This window comes from Grus americana, chromosome 7 (assembly GCF_028858705.1).
Source record: "Grus americana isolate bGruAme1 chromosome 7, bGruAme1.mat, whole genome shotgun sequence".
NCBI lineage: Eukaryota > Metazoa > Chordata > Aves > Gruiformes > Gruidae > Grus > Grus americana.
In genome coordinates, this window is record NC_072858.1 from 40,952,342 (window position 1) to 40,974,087 (window position 21,746).

A 21,746-nucleotide genomic window follows, 5' to 3' on the forward strand; every position below is an offset into this window, starting at 1 on the left:
AGCATCAGGACTGACTCTTTGCACAGCTGGTATTACCTGCAGATGTTCATCACGGTGCTATGTGGACGAGAACTAGTCCAAGATCTCCAGGTAGAAGCACAGATGCAAACCTACTGGACAGCAGAGGCATTGTTCTTTTATTTTCCTTCCCATTATCTTAATGATAATACCTTAGGTGCAACCCAGACACCCCAGGGCTGTGTTTTGGATAGTCACCAGGCCAACAGGAAAAAAACAAAACAAAACAAAAGGCAAACAAAAAAACCCAAACAAAATTGGCCAGTCCCTGGGACAAGCAGCTGCCTACAAGGATACACTTCACTTGCGGATAGCACCGTGCTGTTGCCAAAAGGCTTTCCCCATAACTCTGACCACATCAGCACCTACCTTTATTCCTTGGCCAACCACGTCCAAAAAAGCAGTGAGAAGCAGTATTCCTGGGTCTCACAACTCTGGCACTCTTGGCTGTACTACAGCCTAGTCTTCCCTTCTTCCAAATTATCATCAGACCAAGGAACATGTCCTTCATTTAGCTTCCCTCTCCATCCCTGCAAGCTCACCACAGCCTGGTGGAGCTGAACTATGCATCTTTCTATCCTTTCTGAAATCAGACTCTTCAATTTGAGCCAGATATGCTGCCTGTTACACTAGCTGCTACTTGTTTTGTTCTACCGGCTACCTGAATAAGCACTTCCTTGTAAAATAAAAACTAAATTCCCCTACTGCAAGTCTGCAGGGTGCGCATGAAGGCAAAGCGACGACTGATGATGCCTGTGCAAGAGCCTGCCTTTCCCCTTGACCCACAGCTCAGGAAAGGGACTGTTCTCTGGGGAAACCATCCCTGCCTGCCTGGGTCCGAAGGAGCCCTCTCCTCATCTCGCTACTCCAAAAGGTGAGCAGCAGCCCTATGCCTTTCTAATCCAGGTGCCCTGCACCATCTCTTCCCTGGCCACCTCCAGAGCCCTTAACAGGGCACAGGGACGGCATAAGAGGTACGGGAGCTTACATATCCTCACGGGATCTCTACATAGCCATTTAGTAACTACACTCAACTACAGTGACAAGACAGACATACTCAGATGCAGATCTACGGGACCAGGCGATAGGATGCAGTGGTACCCATGACTTGGGCACCTTGAAACCCAAAGGCATCACTTGCTATTCCCAATTTCACAGCTGCTCCCAGCACCCGCAGCGGCACTACCACAGGAAACCATCTCACAAGGTGCTAACGCTGGGGCTGACAGAGCTGACCCCTCTGCTCTGGGGGTTTCCCTCCGACACAGTATCTCCTCAGCAAGGGAGGAGACCATGGCCATTCTCCCTGGAGAGAGGACGTTAGTACAGGCTGAGCACAGCACCTCGAGACCTCACTTCCATCTGTGCTGTCGTGAGACCTTTTCCCTCCGTGTCAGAGCTGAAGTTTAGCTACTGAGGACACAGTTTGGTTTGTTTTGAGGGTTCCCCTCCTCCCTTGCTTCTTTTAAATCATAAACCTACATATCCATAGCTCCAAAAATAAAAAACTACAGCAGACAAAGCCCTTCACAATATGGCAAAAACTTAGGTACATCAATACAAAAGCACCTTCTCACACAGCAATTTAAAACCTTAACAGTACCAATGAAGCGCAATAATAAATCCTTACATGAGCCTAGGCTGTTAGATGCAACGCCAGTTAAAAGTTACCTACATGAGAAGTTACAGCTATTTGTTGAGGAAAAAGCGTGCCACCTGCTCACAGCATCTCAGATGCAGTTCCTCACTTCAATTTAAGATCCCTGTGTTAATTCAATTTGCCACACATCGCAGTCCTCCTCTCCCCAGCTCCAACTTTTCTAACTATCGCTGCAATCTCCCGTTTCCTCAGGTGAGCACCTTGTTTCCGTACAACAGGTCTAACACTTTTTAGAAGTGGCGTAATAGTATTTTGCATAAGCTAATACAGAGGAAATAGCTTACTGTTAACCATTTCAAGATAGATGAAGAGTCAGCAGTTCAGTGTGTAAAAGCAGTCGTTGCAGGCAGCTTATGAAATATGGCTGATAAGCGTGAGCGGCAGGAAATACTGGAAGTGAAAGGCACAGACAAGTTAGGCTTTCGCTGGGAAAAAGCAGTAGCTTGACTTGCAAGGTAGCCGATGGTTTATAATCTTATCTGAATGAAGGGATAAGCCAGTTGTCTTATCTACTTATTATTATTCCACATTTACTTAAAATGATAAAAATGGCGAATGTCTGGTTACAGGACAGCTGTCCTCTGACATTGAACCCACATCCATACAAATATTCCCATCTTCAAAGGATGTTAACCCACCTGCCTCTGAACATGGGTACGATTTTCTGTCCTCAAAGGCAAATTTGCTATTATTTGTTTTAATAATCTTTAGCTGTGGACTTTAAACTCCTCAACTTTCTTTTGATGCTTGTTTTTGTTTCTGATACACTCATTGGTTGCATGCGCTTAATAATATTTGCATTACAGCAGCTTGCCACATCGTGCTTGTATTACGCTGCTCTTTATTTCTTCAGCACGCTGCAAGCTTAGGTCTTTTTCTTTAGCATGCTTCCTTCTCCCCAACCGCCACAAAAGCCTAGCCTGTTTGGAAAGGGCTCCTGAACTCTCCGCTTCCAGCTAGCAGTTGCAAGGTTAACACTACGATCCAAACAAGAGAACAAAAAACACTCCAAAAAGCACTTTGACTATTTTTTAGTACCGACTGGGCTAAAAACCTACCACCAGCAGGTTCTACCGAACGAATCCTTAATTTTACCTTTTTTTGTTAGAAGTCTTTTGTAAAGGCAGGAGTTTGCTCAGGAGATACGCTCGTAGAAACACACAAATGCACTCTCAAAATAAACTAGTTTTCGCACACACTGTCATTCTCAGAAAGGTATAGCATTTCTTTACACCGCTAAGTCAATGCTACTGCAATCAGTAACTAAAAGGCAGGCCAAGTGCTTTTTCTGCCTAAGCAATTTACACTTAAATCATCATAATCTATGCAGAAAATGCAGGGGGGAAAAGTAGAGTATGACTTAATAAACTCTTGCTGATTCCTGCTGCAAACAGGCTTGCTTTTTTCCTGCAATTACAGAAGAGGGATTTTTTTTTTCCCCACCACCACCACTTGCAGTTGCCACAAGCAGCCTATTGTTTGGATTTAACCATGCAGCACTCCTGACGCAAACACACAGCTCACGTTAGCACGATGGACTGCACGTGACAAAAAAAGAAAATCTAACAGAAGGCAATTCAGTCCCATTACAGTAATAACAGCGCTTTGTACTAAACACCTGTTTGGAGCAAACAAGAGATACATACCCTGGTTTGGCACAGCTAGAGAAAACAGTGCCCGTGCACACCGGAGAAGTCTCGCAATACTTCCCAATAGCCAGGTGCCCGTACATACGTTGTATAGCAGATGACAGCAGACACCTGTTAAGAGCAAACATCCTGCAGATCAATTGCCTCAAATCCAGGAAGCCCCAACCTGCTCAAGACTGCATCCCTATGTCTGCCCGCACAGCAACACCACGGTCGCATTCTCTCTCGTTCAAAAACCGATTCAAAAATCAGTCGGACGCACCAAAATGAGTCATCTCTGTGCACTGGTACCTTTGAAAACTCCTGCTCTGTCCCTCCGCTAAGGGAACTGCAATGCCAGCAGCTCACTCGTAGCTGTGGCAACAGCAAACGCAAATCCTGCCACGCTGCAAAACTTCACCACAGTCTCCTCCAGCGCATCTGAACTACACACGAGCAAACCCACTTTTTCTGTGTGTGTGTTCCCCAAGAATAAATTGTGTTTCTGAAAGCTGTTCCCTCTCCTAAAGCAAAAATCAAATTGGCAGGGCAAAGTTTAGCCAGACTTACACTGCTTTAGCAGGATTTGTACTAGCTGTGCTTTAAGGCACTTAGAAAACGGGCCCAGAAGAGTTTGGAAACAAGGTGCAAGAAGAGGTTCAAGGTCTCTCCCGTACAACTGCAAAGACTATACCCACTGTTTACATTAGGCGAGGAGCTACTGCATTTGCAGCCTTCAGTTTCAGGCTGACCAAATCATACCACTGCTGTTTTAATGCAATGAAGTTAGCAGTGGGTATTTAGGCATAGAAGAGAAAATGGATTTAAGTGACAAGTGGTTTTTTTTTTAAATAATCAGAATTCTAACAAACATCAGCATACCTGAATGCAAAACCAAGAGGTTTTCTTGGGAGGTATGTCAGATATTTCTAATTAAGATGCAACCAGTAACTGCATATAACAACCAGAGGTTAAAAAACAACTGATGGGGGGTGGGAAGAAAAGAGAAAGCATCACCTAACAAGTTTCCAGCAGCCAAGCCTGTGTGAACGGTAAGACCTGAATTGCAAATTTAGCTTTGGTGAGAATTTTACCTCTGAGGCCAACAGATGCTTGCAGGGTATCTACTTGTGGTTTGCAAAACCTTCTCAGATGAGCTTCAGTATTCTGAATGGCAAACAGATTAAAAACCCCTGACCGATGCTTCCTGCACGTTAGCGTCTAGTTTTCTGGGTTTGGTGGGGCTGTTCGTTTGGAGTGGGGTTGTGTGTTTGTGTGTTGTTTGGGGTTTTTTAAAGGACAGTTTGGATTACCATGTGCAAATAATTTTAGAACCTGCAACCTAATCTTCACCCATTTATGAGCAAAGCAAACCTAATCCCACAGTCAGGCTATTCTATCTGGTAGCAAAGCAAACGAGCTAAAAACGAAGGAAAAGGGAGAGTTACCATGGGATACCAAGATGCGTCACTTCTCTTGGCTCTCCTGGCGCCACGTGACATCTCAGCCGTGAGTGAAGAAGTCAGCAGATGGGATAGGAAAAAAAAATGTAAAAAGGTCTCTAGATTATAGCAAAGTTTAGGCTTTTAAATCCAATTTGCTTACTGCTTATAGCTACAGAAATACAGGCAAACTATATTTATCTATAAACCAAACTATCTTCCTATAAATCTATTGCCTCTGTGCATAAATGTTTTCCCTTCCAACAGTCACCATCTACATTTTTCGGTTCCTTACAGTAAATTTAGTCCAAGCACATTCAGAAATACTGCCCTTGCCATCTTCAGTAAAGCCATCACTTGCCTTTCAGAGGAAGCAAAGCAGGTCAGTAATTTCTACCTTGCTCACAAATACAGAAGCAGCCACTTCACAGCAATAGACACGAGCAGTCAGAGTTCAAGAGAGATCAGAAGAGGGATAAATCACTTTGAATTTACTCTCAAAGTTATCGTGCAGGTCACCAAACCCACACCTTGGGACAGAGCCCACTGAACCAAGACTTTCTTTTCATTTTCGAGGTAACAGCAGCGCACGAGCTGACCCCGCTACATGCTGTGATTTTCACCCCACTCAGTCCAGTATACGTTTTTAAACTTCTCCTGCTCCGAGCCTTTTTTCTCCACACGAAATCGTAGAGTGGTTCAATGTTTGATTTTTCTTTTTTTCCCCCTTTTACAGCTGGCAATTTCTTTCTAGCATGTCAAAACAGCTCTGATTCAAAGGACATTATTCCACCTCCATCCTCCTCCACCTCCCAAAGCCTCCTAACACCCACATGCTGCCGAGCGCCAAAAACTCCAGGGAAATTTGGTCCTTTCATACATCAACCAAGCAAATCACCTCTCTGTAGTAAAAGCGATGTACAGTGTAAGAAACCTTCACCCTCCAAGCCGCCCTGGTGCCTTCCATGGTGCAATCGCAGTGTTTCAGCTCTACCCAAACATAACGCCATGCTGAGAATCGAGCTTGCAGGGAAATACCGTGGCCCTTCTGTCCCCAGTGCAGCAGGGTAACCTGGTGGCTACCCCAGGCACCAGCTGGCAAGCTGCCACTCCAACCTACCCAGCTATTAGCACTCTCCTATTAGCTCCAGATTGCAAAACTTTGGTAAAGTAACACAGCAAATTATCAGAGACAACTACTGCTGCAATCTGCTCTTAAACACCAACTTTTTATCACCTGAATCATTTGCTACTATGCGCCTGTTTCCTATTAGCTACTAAATATATGAAATAATACAGAAGCCAAGAAATCCCACATTTAATCTGCTACTCCAACTTGTAGCCCCCTGCGTTAGCACACATCTATATGACATGGCATTTGAAAACAGCTAAGCATTATTTATTACCTACTTACAAAATGAAGTTTCACATTTCTGTAGCAAGTTTAACACAGATGGCGTTACCTTCTTCAAAACATTGCTTCAGTAACTGTTCCCTGCGCCAGGAGATACCATCTTTAATAGCCATGGCTAGGTTTTATCCAGCCTCCTTTGAGCCTCTAACCTTTCGGCAGGGTAACACCACTGTGCACCACCAAAGAAAAACATTAGCGAAAGAAAAACTTTCCCTTGTTGTAAGCTTGTTGCTCCCTTGTTTTATTTGGCACTATTTTTTTGAATGAGAAGGGCCTGGGTACAGTCATCCTCTGCTCACACTTTGCATTAACATTCCTCTTCTCACTTCCTCCGCTCACAATCATTTCTTCTCCACACTGGACAGTCAAAGTTTATTTACCTCCTTTTATACAACTGCTCCATGCCTTTGATTACCTTCATCATCCTTTGCTGAACCTTTTTCTTTTCGGAGATGGAGGACCAACTGGCACAAGGAACCATGGAGAAAGATTTTTTTAATTTTTTTTTTTTTACAGTAGCTTGTTGTTTTGTTCTCTACCCCTTCACTAATAAGATTCATTCATTTACTACTTTGACTTTACAGCCATTTTCAGCTCCTGGATCTCCAAATTCAGGAAAAAAGCCTCCTAAGAGCAGAACAAAATCCAAAACTAATAATATATTTGCATCACGCCAGTGTTGCACGGACAAGCATTACGTTTCAGAGACAGGAAAGGGCCTGAAAAGTGCAGTAATCTCCCAATCTCTCACAATGGCCGTTTCCAAAACTTCATTTCAACCAGAGCAGCAGAGCAAGGCATTAATCACATCCCTGTCTGTGCAGGAAGAAGCCTTCCTCCATCCTCTCACTTTGCTCTGCTAAACCCCTCACCCTCTGCTGCTCAGGCACAGCTCGGGAACCACCCGCTGCTTTTATGTGCCCCAACCCCAGGCTCTCCGTGCTTTTGCAAAGCACCCCCAACCCAACGGGCACCCCCAACCCCTCTTTTCTGCTCAGAGGGGCAGATCAGCATCCCCCACCTCCTCGCACGTATCGTTGACCCCTACTCTGGACCGCTGCTCGGGCTTGCTCTAAGAGCCGCCCAGCAAGTGACACATCCGCTGGCACCTCATCGTAGCAAGTCCTGGAGAAGGAGCAAAGGCAGCAGTGCCCTGCGGGTGCCGAAGCCAAAAGGGCAAGGAGGAAGGCGGCAGGGGGGAGAAGGGAGCATGGATCTCGCGTTTCAGAGCTGGCAAGCCTGAGTTCAGAGCCCACAGGCTCCATATGAAACAAGTAGAAGGTGCACCTCAAGCTGCTTGTGCTTGGTAAAAAAAAAAAATACATATATACACACACACGCACTTTGGTCACCTCTATTTATTATTTCCTGATGCGTTACCAGCAAAATGACCTCTACCGAGGTGCACAGAAAAAGCCCTGCTTTTTTATTAGTAACCAATTGCTGCTTTACAGCTTCATTGACCTTGTACCCCATACCAGATTCCTTACCTCACCTACGGTCCACACACGCTCATTTCCTCTTTTCGTGTGGAAAAAGAGTACCCAACACTTTCTGTGCCATTAATAATCACAGTACACCACGGGATAGAGCTGCATCCTGAAACTCCTGCCTGGTACACAGATTTTTTTCCCAGTTTTCAGCACCTCAAGCTCCTCCCAACACAGCATGACAATACAGATTTGCTTTAAGTGTCCATTTTCACTCCACCTCAAATTACCAGATAAGCAGATACTGGCTGAATAGAGTAATTTTCCAGCTAGAACTAAAGAATCGGTGCAGAAACATTAAAAAAAAAAATCCTTAGGCAGGCATTTTATGGACAAACAATGGGATTACAAATGCACAGAAAAAGAACTTCGGATTTAGCATGACTTTTGCAGGGATGATGCATCTTGCACAAGCAAGAAGCAGCAGGATACAGATGAAAAATTGCTGTTTGTGTAAGTTCACTTAAAGAAATGATCTTTAAAGACTTATTCCTTGCAAGGCTGCGGGGTAAAAATAGAGCTCTTCCTTGGGATAACCTGCACAGTTTTGGATGCTGGTTGGAATAGACAGGAAGGACGGATTCATTTTGCTTGTGATGGTAACTGGGCTTTCTCTCAAGTGAGCACCCAGCACCCCACCTTGAGAAGAAAGAGAATCAATAGGTTCAGGAACAGACTGTCTTGGGTACTCCACCTGGAATTTCAGGTTTCAAGAGTTCTCACTTGTAAAAATCAAATTATATGAATGTGGTCTGTGAAACAGCTCTCCTTTGCTGTAGGCTACTCCTCAGGCATTCGGGTTGTTGGATGCTCTGTTCCCTTCCTTTTCCACTCTTTTCTAGACCATTTCTCCATCCAGTTTTCACACTGTACAGGGACGCCCTCCTGCCCACCCCGTATGCACTCCTAACCAGAGACACGTGCCCACTGGCACGAGACTTTGACACGTTGGTCTCCTTACAGCAAGGTATCAAATCTTGCAATACCTGAGTAACCTTGTCCAACCATTCACCAAGTGGATTGCCATCCTGAAAGGTCTCGGCTGTTTCACGGATACCTAACACGTCTTTCGGTGCAAGCGTTCGTGCTGCCTCATCCTGAACAGTAAGATTTCGGCTGTCAGCGTCATCCTTCTCCAATGCCTGCTTCTCATCCAGGTCAAATCAAGCCAAACAAGGGAGAGGGACAGGAAAAGAGTATTAAGACAGTCTGCCAAGGTGGGTATTAAATGATGTGCAATGGTTCTCCAAAACGACAGGCAGAACAGCCGTGGATGGCCGGGTGTTACTGCATTGCCATTCACCCTCCACGACCCCTTGAAACTCTCCCTCATCCTCAATTCCTCCTGCGCACTCTTTCTGTTCCAAACTCAGGTCAACTCACATTTTCATGTCAGCTCCGGGCCTCCCTGCTGCCATTGCAGAGACTCAAGACAACCACTGAAAATCCAGTAAAACACTACTGTGCTTGGTTTTCCCCTCCAGAGGGGGCAAATTTGCAGAACACTGACCGTTGTGCCAGAAATTGCAGAAAGGCGCTCCCTTTCCTTACCTTAACCCCAAAACATGCGGTGCATCATGTTACGGGAGCAACAGGCTGACGGCTCCAGGCCCAGGCCAGCAGTGGTACCTCGCACCACGCTCAGAGGGAGGTACTCCTCACAAAACGCTGTTTTCAGGACAAGCGTACGCCATGCCAAACTACACAGCACCCAAACTACACTGATTTAAGACTGCTCAATGCACAGCGCTGCAGGTATCGCATCGTCGTAGGACTATCAACACCAGAGCTCTTGAATTAACAAGTTGCAACAGCAAGCCCGATGATTTGAGTTTGGTCTCCCTGGAAGTTTAAGATGACAACCCCAGAAATCATTAATCTGAGAGCTAAAGTTTTGATTTGGGTCTGGACTAGTAGTTAGCAATACTCATTGCACAGGGGAAAGAGGCTCAGAATCAAGTTTCCTAATTAAGGCACTGCTTTACAGTGGAGAAATACAAATAATGACTATCTCCCGTTGCCCCCCTGACTTTTGGCTAGGCAATTCTGTGTGCAAACAGTGACGCATTTGAGTTGGGAATCTGAGTACACAACATATTTCCCCCTACACACAGAAATTAGCTCACTTTCATACTGGCTGCTTCAGCTGTGTAAATAAGAGCTAACATATTGCCTTATATATATTCAGTAAAACTAAAGCCTACAGAACGTAGCCAAGGAAAAGTCACAGAATTTTTAAGCTCTTTATCCTTGTGATATACTCTTTATTTCATAATTTTAACATAGCATTCACTGTAGATAACATTATTAAAATTTGATAAGGGAGCTGTCTATTCATTACAAAACCTTTCTCAACAGAACACTTTGGGGAAATCTTGAGGGGGTGGGTACAAAATCAGTGTATTTTCACGCACCACTTGCAATTTTGTGATTATAATATTTGTGATTAAGTATCTTAGGATACTGCACACTATTTACCTGTGCAACTACTGCTCAGAAACCAGAGCAAGTCAATGCACTTAAAGCATCCAGGCTTGGCTCAATGCCATTACCACCTTGCTAACAAATCTGAAACCTAATTGGTAGGTGATGCTGCAGAGCTAGCAGTGATTTAAGGACAGAGCTGTCCTCCTGCTTTGATAGACCTGCCCATGGCATTAGTCCGTAGGGGTTACGAGCAGAGAGCTCACGCGTTGGCTTTGAGCAAGTTGACATCCTCACAAAGCACAAGCACAACCTCGTGCTGAATATTATTGGAGTATGAGAAAAATCATTTAGAGACGCAGCAGCTACAACATCACTGCTTGCCTTATCTCCTTTGTAAACAGCTTTTAAACTGCCAGGTACGGCTATGATTAAGGAGCAGCTGGAGATCAGAAGAGAAATCCTCATAACTGCTGACAGGTAAGTTTATTTGAGCTTCAGCACAAGCATTTAAAGATGAAAGAGCACAACGAGGATGCTGAAAGATGACTGACAGCTTGAGGAACACAGACCAGTTTTCAGATAATTTCTGTGATGTAGGGTAATATTTATGATCACAGGATTCACTGGGAATTAGATCATCCATTTAGCAGCAGGTTTGCCAGATCAACTGTCTGGGGACTTTAAACAGGATCAGCAAAATCTGTAGAGCATTGCAAAACTGGAGTCAGTGCCTTTGCAGTCTTGGTATTCAGCTGCCTTCCTGGAGAAACTTCACAAAAGACTAAAACCAGGGCGGGAGGGGAACAAAACAAAACAAAACATCAAGAGGAAGAGCAAGTTGAGTGCTACAATTGATTTCAGAAAGTCACATGCTGTCCGTGTTGACTGCTATACCCAGACTTGTTAGTCTACCTCTGCCTTATCTACACTGCTCGATTTCACATTTGCTGCTAGCTTCATTTAAATGCTTTTCATGCCAGATTATTATTTCTGGAGCAGACAGACAGTTTGACGAACCAGTACTATGGCAGGGTGGTTACGCTGTCAGACAGAGGCCATCCAAACCTTTAGCAGGGGCAGACACAAGTAGCTGCATCGGGCTGAGGAGGGCGTCACTTAATTTGGATCGGCAACAGCATTCACGAAACATCTGAAGCAACCTTGTAAGCACGGTTAACGTATCCTAATAATAAAAACAGCATTTGTGCAAAGCATGTTCCTTACCTTTTCTGCAATTCGCCTTTCAAGATGTGCAGTGTAGCTCAGGGAGCTCCCAAGGCTATATTTACACGAGCTTTCCAAGAAACTATTAGTAAAGCTCAGGGAATTGAGCGAATGCATCAGTGTCTGGAGATGACTGCAATGAAGCTCCACAATGCAGAAAAGGACAGGGAGGAACCTAAAGGTAGGAGCATGCTCTAGACAAGAAGGTATTTAAGTCTGCCTAGATGTAGCTTGGACGTACACATGATTTGAACAGTTGGGACAGTCACAGAGGACTCCAGTGACAGAACAGACATCCTCTGTTGGGACTATAAAATCCCTCAGCATTTTAATACCAAATAGTCTACCCATCCTTTGCTACGTATTTATCACTGTGGAGCAAAAGAGATTAGATATAACATTTTGTCTTCCTACGTAGTACATGGAAATCTGTCAAAACTGTTGCTGACAGCCTTTCAACTATTCACTGGAAATGGGGACAGCAGAGGAGGGGGAGCACAGGCCAGGAAAAAAACCCTTTTTGTTTTAATGCATCTTGAAAACAAATCTACAAGAACAGAGAAAAACATTTAATGAATGAACTGAAACAAAGGATCTTGTGCAAGAATCCAAATAACCGTGTCATCTGTGCAATAATAAAACTGCAAAACCATGGAGTAATTTTAAACAACTATGTCTGTCAATAAAATAATGAAAGTAGTCAATACTTATCCAATAAGAGAGTGCTATTTAATAGGGTCGAATTCAACACAGGAACATAGCCTGTTGGATCCACCTGACTGAAGTTGGAGGAAAACAACCGATTACTAATGTAGCTTCCCAAAAGGCACAAAACCCAGAAGTATCACCATCAGAGTCTGTGTCTCCTGGGCTGCAGACTAAGAGGACGCCCAGATTCATTACACGCTTCAGCACCACGTGAATACAGGTTTGCTGAATGCAAAGAAACCAGATATAAACCAGAGAGCAAAACAAGATTAGAGATCAGCAAGACAGCGTTCCCCTCGTGAATCCAAATAAACAAGACATTTTGAACTATTTCCAGCATGACTTCAGCACAAAATAACATTCACACTTCAATGTAATAGTTGATGTTTTAACTGCATGCTAAGAGCTATGGGAACAGCCACCTACAGCAACAGAGTTTAATATCAGCTGCTCAGCCTTCAAAGGAAGCGAGAAGGGTTGCAAAAGAGCCGCGCTGTACTTCAAAGCAGTAGCTGCCTTTCAGATAAGGACTAAATGTATTTACATTCACTCTTCAAGCACTTGAACCCATGTAAAGCACGCCAGGTGCCCCGTCCCGTCCCATCTGCAGACGTCTCAGGTAGATGATGTAACACATGAAAGCAGTCGGGATGGCATTAGCCATCAAACCCCAACTGAATCCTCAGGTACACGAGAGCAGAGTAGTAACAATTAAGCCAAAGTAAAAAGGAGCACAAGCGAAGAGGATGCAAAGCAAGACAGAAAACCCGTTTTCTCTTTGAACACATGCGAGAATTGGTGAGCACACCCTTACGAGAAATCCTATTGCTTGGGCCAGTAAACTGTGAATCAGTCAGAGCCAGCCTCAGGACAAAGGAACAGTCATTTGCTAATTCAGTTGACAAACGAATCCTGAGAAGGAAGATTCCCTCTTTGGATTAAGGATTAATCAGCAGCAGGTACGGACTATTTTCATTAACCACAGCCATTTCCTGCTAGCACATCCTTTGCCTTTTCCAAGGAACAGAGAAACAGCTATGTGTCTGAAGGAAAATTAATTAGGAGACAAGAGTGAAACTATTGACAACCTGTTTTACACTACTTCGTTACCAAGAACCAGCCAAGCTATTCGATAAGCAGCAACGGCTAGAAAATCTACCAAAGTTGAATCTGATCAATCTGAATAAACTGAGCACAGAGAACATATGATGTCTGCTCCAAAATTCAATTAAATCTTCAGTTCTGCATAAGGGCCCAAGATGTTGCACCATCACTTCTCTCCTTGGACTCTTCACTCCTCTCTTGGTACAGCATCGCTCCGTTAACACGGGAGCAGGCAGCTGCAGCACATCAGACCACAGACTGGACTCGAGTACTCCCAGGGGATTGCAAGGATTCACAATGGACTTTGTGTTTGCACCAAAACCACCTACGCAGATCCTACAACATCCACTTGCCATGCCCACTTCTACAGGAAAGATTTCATGTGTGCAGCTCACATGTGTCTGGAAAGAGTCGGGGGGGGGGGGGGTTAGTAGGGGGTCAAACAGGAGCCGAGAAGGATGCCCACGCTTTCCCAGAGAGCAAGGGCGAAGTCAGCAGCCGGTCGGTCAGGTGATGCTGTAAAAGGTGTTGCCTGCTGTGTGCACAAGGTGAATAAAGGCAGTGCTTACACGGCAGATCCTGGGCTTTAACCTGCCATGTCACCTCTCCAGTCATCAGCAACTTCAAGCTCGGGCATTCCTAGCAGCAAAGGTATTACTTAAGAAGTCAACGGGACAGTGAACTCTTGTTCTATAGAGGATACAGAAAACCTCTAAGTTCACATTCAGTTAGAAACCTGATTAATGAATTTCCCCAAAGGTACTTTTATGTGTACAAGACAACACCCAGAAACCAGTCACTGCTTTTAACTGAGATTATCTCCCATGCATTTGACATTTCACAGGATGGTAGGTTTTTGTTGTGCGGTTTTTTTGTTGGGTTTTGTTGGGGGTTTTTTTTGTTTTGTTTTAAAGAAACAGCTGCTCTAGCCAACTGTTGCCCATTTAATTGGAAAATCCGACAGCTGAAAATCTTGGTGCCTGTTAAACTACCAAGTGGTCTGCACCAGAATTTAATTTTAACCATTCCAAGCCCTTGCTGTATTCATACACGTTTTTATTTCTGAACAAACAACTTAGGCAAAAAAATTTTCAAGAGATACCACATACACTGAGGCTCCGTTCCCATGGAGTTAAATTTGGTAGGTATAAGCATACCTGGCAGTAACAAGCTTAAACAAAAATCATTAAGAGATACAGAAATTTAGTTCCAGCCATAAATCACACAGCTTTACACTGCACTGTCTGCTTTAAATAGTCACTGTTACACTGTCATTATACAGCCATCAGTGCATTTGCTTGGCTCTCAAGTCCGGAGAGCTGCCATGGTCAGAATCATTAAGTGCTGTATAAAAGTAACGTTGGGTTTCTCTTCCAAAGCCACTGAAGTTTAAATTTAAAGAGAATTCAGCAAGCAGCTATATTGAGTACATACTGGAGGATGAGTATATTTATATAACAAAAGGCTTCCTGGATTATTTTAAGGCTCAAGTTCTGTAAAGCTAACAATTGAGGAAAGGGATGTTTTCCCTTTGTTTAAAAATATAATACTCATACAAAAAAAATAAAAAAGAAGAAAAGAAAAAAAAGCAGCAGCAAGCCATTGAAGAGACAGCAGTATCTTGATATTCCACTACATTCGATCCCTGTTTTTCAACGACTCATCCATGTGCTTTGTGACCCCAGGAGTTTAGAATGTATGTTGCCGTATACAGAGACAAATATACAAAAAATACAGAGGTCCCAGATACCAAGGCATCTGAGAGTAGTATCTTCACATAAATTACAAGGTATGCCACACGCCCAACAGTACTTGGTTTGAATCTTTTTCATTTAGCATGGAACAAAGCAGTCTCGCACTGCCTGCACTGTACCTGTTGATGTTCAACCCCTATTAAATCTGCATTAAACTTTAAGTAATACATTACTACATTATTCATAACATCTGTGTATTGGACCCAGGGGAAACGGAAGTTGAATCAATACAGTGGCATGAGATTCTGGTGTCTGGTAATGGTAAAAGTGTCTTCTACTCTTAATATTTATATAGTTGAAGGAGGGTGGGGAGAGTAGGGATTTTTAATGACTGACGAAAACAAGCCCAGAACAACTATCATATAGACGCCAGTTTTCTGAAAGCAGCAACTGCAAAATTAAAACCTGCTCATAGCAATTCACCCTACGTGCGACACGCACAAAAAAAATTGGTTCCCCTAATTTCAGCAATGTTGATGTTTAGTCACGGCATTTTTCTCATGATTTCTAATTACTGGTGGTATTTCTTACACCATCGGTGCAAGCGCTACTGAACATCTTAATTGTGCAACACTTGAGACTGAGAGGCACGCAGCGCAGTGACATCTGTAGGAGAGGGACTAAACCCAACTTTCCCAAAACCCAAGTTTGCTCAGGGCACCGGCAGGAAGAATTACAACTCATTAGGAAGAATCACAACTGAAAGCTGCTTTTCTGCTCTGTCCCTCACCACAGCCTCTCAGAATCAGCCACTTCGGTATCACTAATATTCAAGAACGTTTTGAGAAAAAGGCAGCAGCTTTCCAACTAAGAACATAAGGCACACAAGACTTGGTTCATTCAATGTGCTAGTCACTCAGGTTACACACAAATAACAGTTTTAAAAACACACTCTTTCTCAAAATCTCTATGCCCAATAGCTCCACTTTTATTTTCTGATTCTTACGACACCTCCCCCTCTAGCTCTTAAATCAGTCATGGAGCTTTCCAGCACAGATCAAACCCAACAAAACCACAAAAATCTTAAAAGATGCCTTTCAGCAAATCCTCACATGGCTTCAAAGGATTATTAAAAGACAAAAACAGAACTACAAGCAGCAAGAAAGGGCATAAGCCCCATTTATTTTCCTCTTCGCAGGTCATTCATCTGCGTCAAAGGCAGAACTGGGAACAGAAACCAGGTTCTCCAGCCATCAGTCTGGTTGTCTACCCAATAGATCATTCCAGTTTCAACAGCCAGAAGGGCAAAGATTTCCTTATAAGTAGGGGGCTTGGAGCATTTATACACAACTTTTGCTCTTAGTTATCCTTATCTGGAGGCAGGAAAAAGGAACTGATCTAAGTCATCTTTCAGCTGACTTTTCCTAAGATTATACAACTTATTACTGGAGTTCAGACTGTATTTTTTTTTCCTTTAATAAAGATAGTATCAGGCTGGCACAAGAAGCGTCTAAGCTAACAGAAAATGGAGGGAATCACCATATTCTCTACTAAGTCATGCTTTTAAACGAAAGCCTCACTTAAAGAAACCAGCCAGCACAGATGCCAAAAGAAACAGTGCCACGCAGCTGTAGGACAGTAAGTCGGACGATGCAAACACACCAGTGAGGACCACTGACTGCTACCAGTGCTGAACATTGCCACTGGCACACACGCAGAAAATTATTAATCCAAAGCAAAATGGATGTCTGCCTGTGCAAGCCCAAAACAAGAACTTATCCAAATTCAGGTCACATTTAATAGCACTTTACAGTAAACAAAGTACTGAAAACACACACCACTCCAAAACACATGTGCTTGAAAATGCAAAATTCATTTACTTACCTGAAATTGCTTTTTTACCCAGAGCACTCGATTCATCGGGTTAGAAGCTCACTATGAATATGAGAGTCAAAGCTCAGAAGACCTGCTGCTGGCTGCTTCTCATGTATTCATAAGAGTCACTAATAAAAAAAACAAATAAAACCAATTACACATTAAGAAGCACAGCTAACAGCAAGCCTTCTATTAAAACGTTAGGAGTTATTACAATGTGAAGATGACCTCAAGGTCTATCAATAGCTGGGATATACAGTAAAGACCGTGTTATTATGGACAGCTGCATTTTAAAAATAGTATTTCCCAAAGAACACAGAAAGAGAGAAGATCCCCGTGTCCAAATAAGGCCTATAAGCTGCTTTCACTGGATCCGAAGGAGGCCTGGAGTGCTCCTCCATCCACTCAGTGGCATCCCACGGAGAGCAGATCCACTACTCCGCATGTGTACCAGCCTTCCTGCAGGAGTGTATCTTGACATGCACTCACTCTCCTCCCAGCCTGCACCAGGTTTGGATGAGACCACCACCCTCAGAACAACGTGAGAAACGGAGCTACCAGAAACGGGCCACGGGCCACCGGATTTGGTCCAGGGGCCCCACAGACCAGAAGCCCTCTATCCCAACATCACGGGAATCTCAGAGTTTTGCTGTCGGAAGTCATACCCAGAGCACCTTTTCTTTCACTAAAAAGGCAAGCAGGCAGAACAACTCTTGGGATATACATTGCTGCTTGGAGCACACATTGAAGAAATAAATCTTGAAATTTCCTTTGAAGGGAGCTGGTAGAGTCACCCAGGCATCACACAAGATAACAGGTTTTGCTGACAAATAAGCTGATTCAGGGGGTGCGAAGGAAGAAGGCTGAAAGCCTTTTCTGCTAGCCTTCAAGATAACCAAGATCATTTATGAGAGAGGAAGCACTTGCACTGAAGTAAGAACAAAAAGGAAAAATCTAAATGCACATGACCAAAATCCTCAAGAGGCAGCACCCAGGTAACAGGCTTCTCTCCATCCCCTTATCTGACTTCTGCACAGCCAAGCGGCAGAGCCGGCAGTGGCAGACAAACCATTCGGCCCTGTGGCTAGGAAGCAAATGCACTCTTCATCCAAACCCCCCCAGCTTTCAAGGGAGACAAAACCAGGGGGGACACTCAGAAGAGAACCAGCCCCCTTTTTGCATGGGGCTCTGCAGGGCTATTTCAATTAAACTTTCGAACAAGGGAAAGCCAGACGATCTCCCTGCTCTATTCGCATTAGTTAGAAAACTGCGATTCATGTATTTCCATTCAAATACTAGTTGTGGAGGGGGGAAATCAAATTCTGCTTGCTGAAGCAGAACCAAATCCAAATAACTGACTGCCAGGAAGCAAGCAGTCTGCTGCATGGCAATTCTGCTTTCTTGGACTCCTTTTTAGCTATGTTTAGGACTACTTGGAAATTCACATTTGGATTTTACACTGCGTTCTTGCCTCATCTTCAAGATTATTTCATCAAAGTGCTTCAGGGAGAGTGCCATCAGGCACCCCCCCTCCAAACACCCACCCTGAGCACCCACCAGCCAGAAGACTCCTCTCTGTAATCGGCTGGAAGTCAAGTGGGTTTTGTCCACCTGGATCGAGCCACGGCACACTGCCAGGGTGGAGCTGCTCAGTGAAAGCCTTGCTATCCTGCCCTGTTTGCTGTACGGTTGTAGTAATAAGAGCTCATGTTTACAAAATGTAAGAGAAGTTATCCATCCCATGAACGCCCACCAGCATGTCTTCAGTAAGGAGGAAGGCCCTGTTTCCATGAGTAACCACACTCTTATCTCGTAACAACGGCCACCCTCCCGAACACATCATACTCTCTCTGCTCGCAGGCACTCACTCTGCCAAGTTTTACGAAGCCCAAAAAGCAGCCCATCTGCTGGGAGCAGCATCGGCGTGAACCGCAAGAAAGCCAGCCTGCCGTGGCCCTCCCCACATCTGGAAGGAAAGCTCCAAACTCTGCATACCCGCTCTTCTAGGAAGGATGGATACTCCCCTGATCCAAGAGAGGACGGAGCATAAACTGGCGCTCAAACGTAAACACACATTTTTGATGAGCAAGTCATGAATCAGCATGGGCTGCTGAGCACCTCGAGTGCTCCCAAGGTGCTCGATAGCGCCTGTAGCCTCTTCCTCTCCGGTACAAAGCCATATAGACCCTGTAAGGATGCGTCTTCTGCCACATACAGGAAGAATTATTTCTGAGCCAGTTAGAAGAAATTAGAAGCAGTTGACACCGACAGTTAGTTTCGTTTACTACCAAATTTACACTTGTAGCAGATGTGTATGGCAAGGTTTGATTAGAGCTCATTCATATCTTTCTTGTGGCACACATGGACCTTCACTGTATTTTTTTAAAAACTCTAACATTTGTTATATACTTTTCAGAAAATAAAAGGTCTGTCTTACCTAAATCAATTGGCCTGTATGCAAACTCCTCCATTCTTCCCCCAGAGGAAGACCCTTCTGTTTGCACAGCAGAGGCTTCCGCTCTGCTGGGGCGTAGGCTGCCAAGTTCAGGGCCCAGCTTCCTTCAACTGCATTTTAGTATCTTCATGGGAGTAGTTCAGTTTCTGGAGTTGCTAAGCGATAGCAAGCCATAACGGCACGAGAGAAGCCCACTTCTGTTTTAGCATATAACATGACAACGTTCAGCTCTGCCTGTGATACCACTTGCTCTAACATCCGCAGCATTTCTTTAATGCAGAAGCACCATCTGAGAAGCAATTCTGATGGATTTGATGCCGTGCAGATTAATTTCTGAAGTTACTTGCCAGTCTTGTTCTCCGTATCACAAGATGGCTAAGAACTACCAGTCATTCTCAATAGCACCCAAACACCCTCTGGAGCATCGCTAGCTTATTCTGAATATACACACCATTTTACAGCACCTGATCTAATGTATTGTAACCAGCACAGCCTCGAGCTTAGGACAGGCTTAGAGTTTAAGCTGCATCTCTGACTAATGCATTTAAATAGATTACAACTTGCGGAAACCTGTGGGATTTCCAGAAAGAGCAAATAAATTCCTTTAGCAATATTCCAGTGTTTTTCAGGTGAATACTACCATCCTTATTATCCATGCAGAATTGTAAGTGAATCAACCGTCTAGATGATTTAGGAGCATAAGCGTCCACATCTGAGTGCTGAGGGCCACTCTCTGAGACTTCACAGAAGTAAAAAGGTCTCCTTGTGCTGCACATCAGCTGTGCCTGCAAAGCACAGACATGAAGCTCTGGAGTTGAGGATTCTCTTCTTCCTCTTTCCTTCCCACTTAACATGTATACACAAGCAGCAGCAGCATTGCAAAAGGAGCGAGAGTAGGTTGTTGTCATACTTTCTTATCCAACATAAACAGCGAGGATCAGGAATGGCTGCAAAGGCTAGATTAACCAGCTACCGACTGCCACTTAGAAAAGGCACCTCAATGATTAGAGCAGCATTTTCATTTTACACCCCAGCACAGGAACGCAGGCACATTTCCACGTTTCACTGGCACGTCTGCTTCTCGTTTGCCGGACACACTAAAGTGTCCTTAAAATGCACTGGAGAAAATCAGTTTAAATAGATCACTTGCACGAGTTTGCCAACCCAGTATGCTTGTGGATTAAGGAAGTCAAATTAATTGATTTAAAGACAACATAAGGGATTTTGAGCAAATATTTAGCTGATGTCTAAGATGTCATTTTAATCCTCCTCACAGTTAATTCTTTGAACAGGAAGCCAGTAAAATTTGTGATGCAGCTCTTACACAGAAAACATCTCCAAAGACATGCTAATCACTGAACTATTTTGCAAATTGCTCCTAATCTACAGTTGTTTGCCTCTGCACTCTTCCTGCGGAGACAATAAAATCATACAGCTACTCATAAAGTAGCACTCCCTCCCAATGAAAGGCTATGCGAGAAAAGAATGATCCTCATTTGGTTTATGTAGACAGACCTACAGTAGGGAACCATTATCTAAATACTACTCCCCCCCACCCCCCAGCTTTTGCCATTATAATTTAGGGTAACTTCCATTTTACATTTTTGCCTTTAATTGTAAAAAAGCAGACTATTTTTAGCTCCCATTTCCATTTTAGGAAGATTTGGAGACAATTCCCCCATGCCAGACACACTGCATTTTTAATCAGTGCTTGGTGAAGCACTAAGGGAGGCAGCCCAGAAACATTCCCTTCATCTTTCTTATACGGAAAGATGGTAGCAAAACAGCTAGCACGCTGCAAACTCATTCCTCATGTCCCAAAGCCCTGAGAAAACTGTTGTTATCACGACCAACAGCAACATAATTATTTGAATTATCAAGATTTATTCGTGGGATTACCTACGTTTAGTTCTTCCAGCGTCCCAGTGACCTGAGCAAGGGATTGGGAACAAAACTGAGGGGAGGAAGCTCAAAAGACTTCAGTGACAAATGAAAGACACTGTTTGCGGCAAACACGCTTTCTTCGCTATTAAAATTTGCACTTTTATCACAGAAGTACACAACTGTGCTCAGTCTCACATCTAAGACATCTGTGTACTTTCTGCACTAGCTTGTGCAAAGCCAGCCATACACCACCAAGTCTCGATTTCCATTTTATGCTGTAAATAAGGTGAATTTTTAGAAGCATGGGGAAAAAAGGACCGCATGAGCACCAGTTAAGATGACAAACTTTTGAGATCTCTCACTAAATAACTACGGCAAAGAGAGGAGCTATAACAAAGGGGGAATCAGCTGCCATTAAGAAATTACCAGATCCAAAACCCCCTTTGCCTGCTGCCTGGATTTATTTTCAGGTCACGTCATCTCACACACAAGTATGCAACAAACAGCAATCCCATTAACAGGAGACTTTCCCTGTTTCCAAAATAATAATTCTTCCAAAAAACCCACCCACCTTACAGGACACACTCCTCTCCACAAATCTGGCCTCAACATTGCTATCAGTCTCCTTATCACTCAGGGTGCCAACCGCCCCACGGACACTTGGAAATCTTTACACTGCCAGCACACTGAGAAGTGACTTGGTACTTACTGATATTTTCAACT

At 43.9% G+C, this 21,746-nt stretch overlaps 1 protein-coding gene across 15 annotated transcripts in view; it reads right to left on the bottom strand.

Annotated features, from left to right (window-relative positions):
- The window catches only part of SGMS1 (sphingomyelin synthase 1), a 96,204-nt gene that overhangs the window by 51,944 nt on the left and 22,514 nt on the right, over window positions 1–21,746 (bottom strand). For 6 of the 15 annotated variants that reach the window (XM_054831075.1, XM_054831076.1, XM_054831083.1 and 3 more), the window contains one exon: window positions 16,694–16,812. The exons of 4 other annotated variants lie outside the window; for them this stretch is intronic. The gene's annotated coding sequence lies outside the window, so the exon portion shown is untranslated. Of the gene's footprint in view, window positions 1–3,324; window positions 3,628–4,754; window positions 5,439–16,693; window positions 16,813–19,121; window positions 19,956–21,746 lie in introns of those variants that run through there. 5 more of the 15 variants (XM_054831077.1, XM_054831066.1, XM_054831067.1 and 2 more) reach the window with 5 other exon arrangements.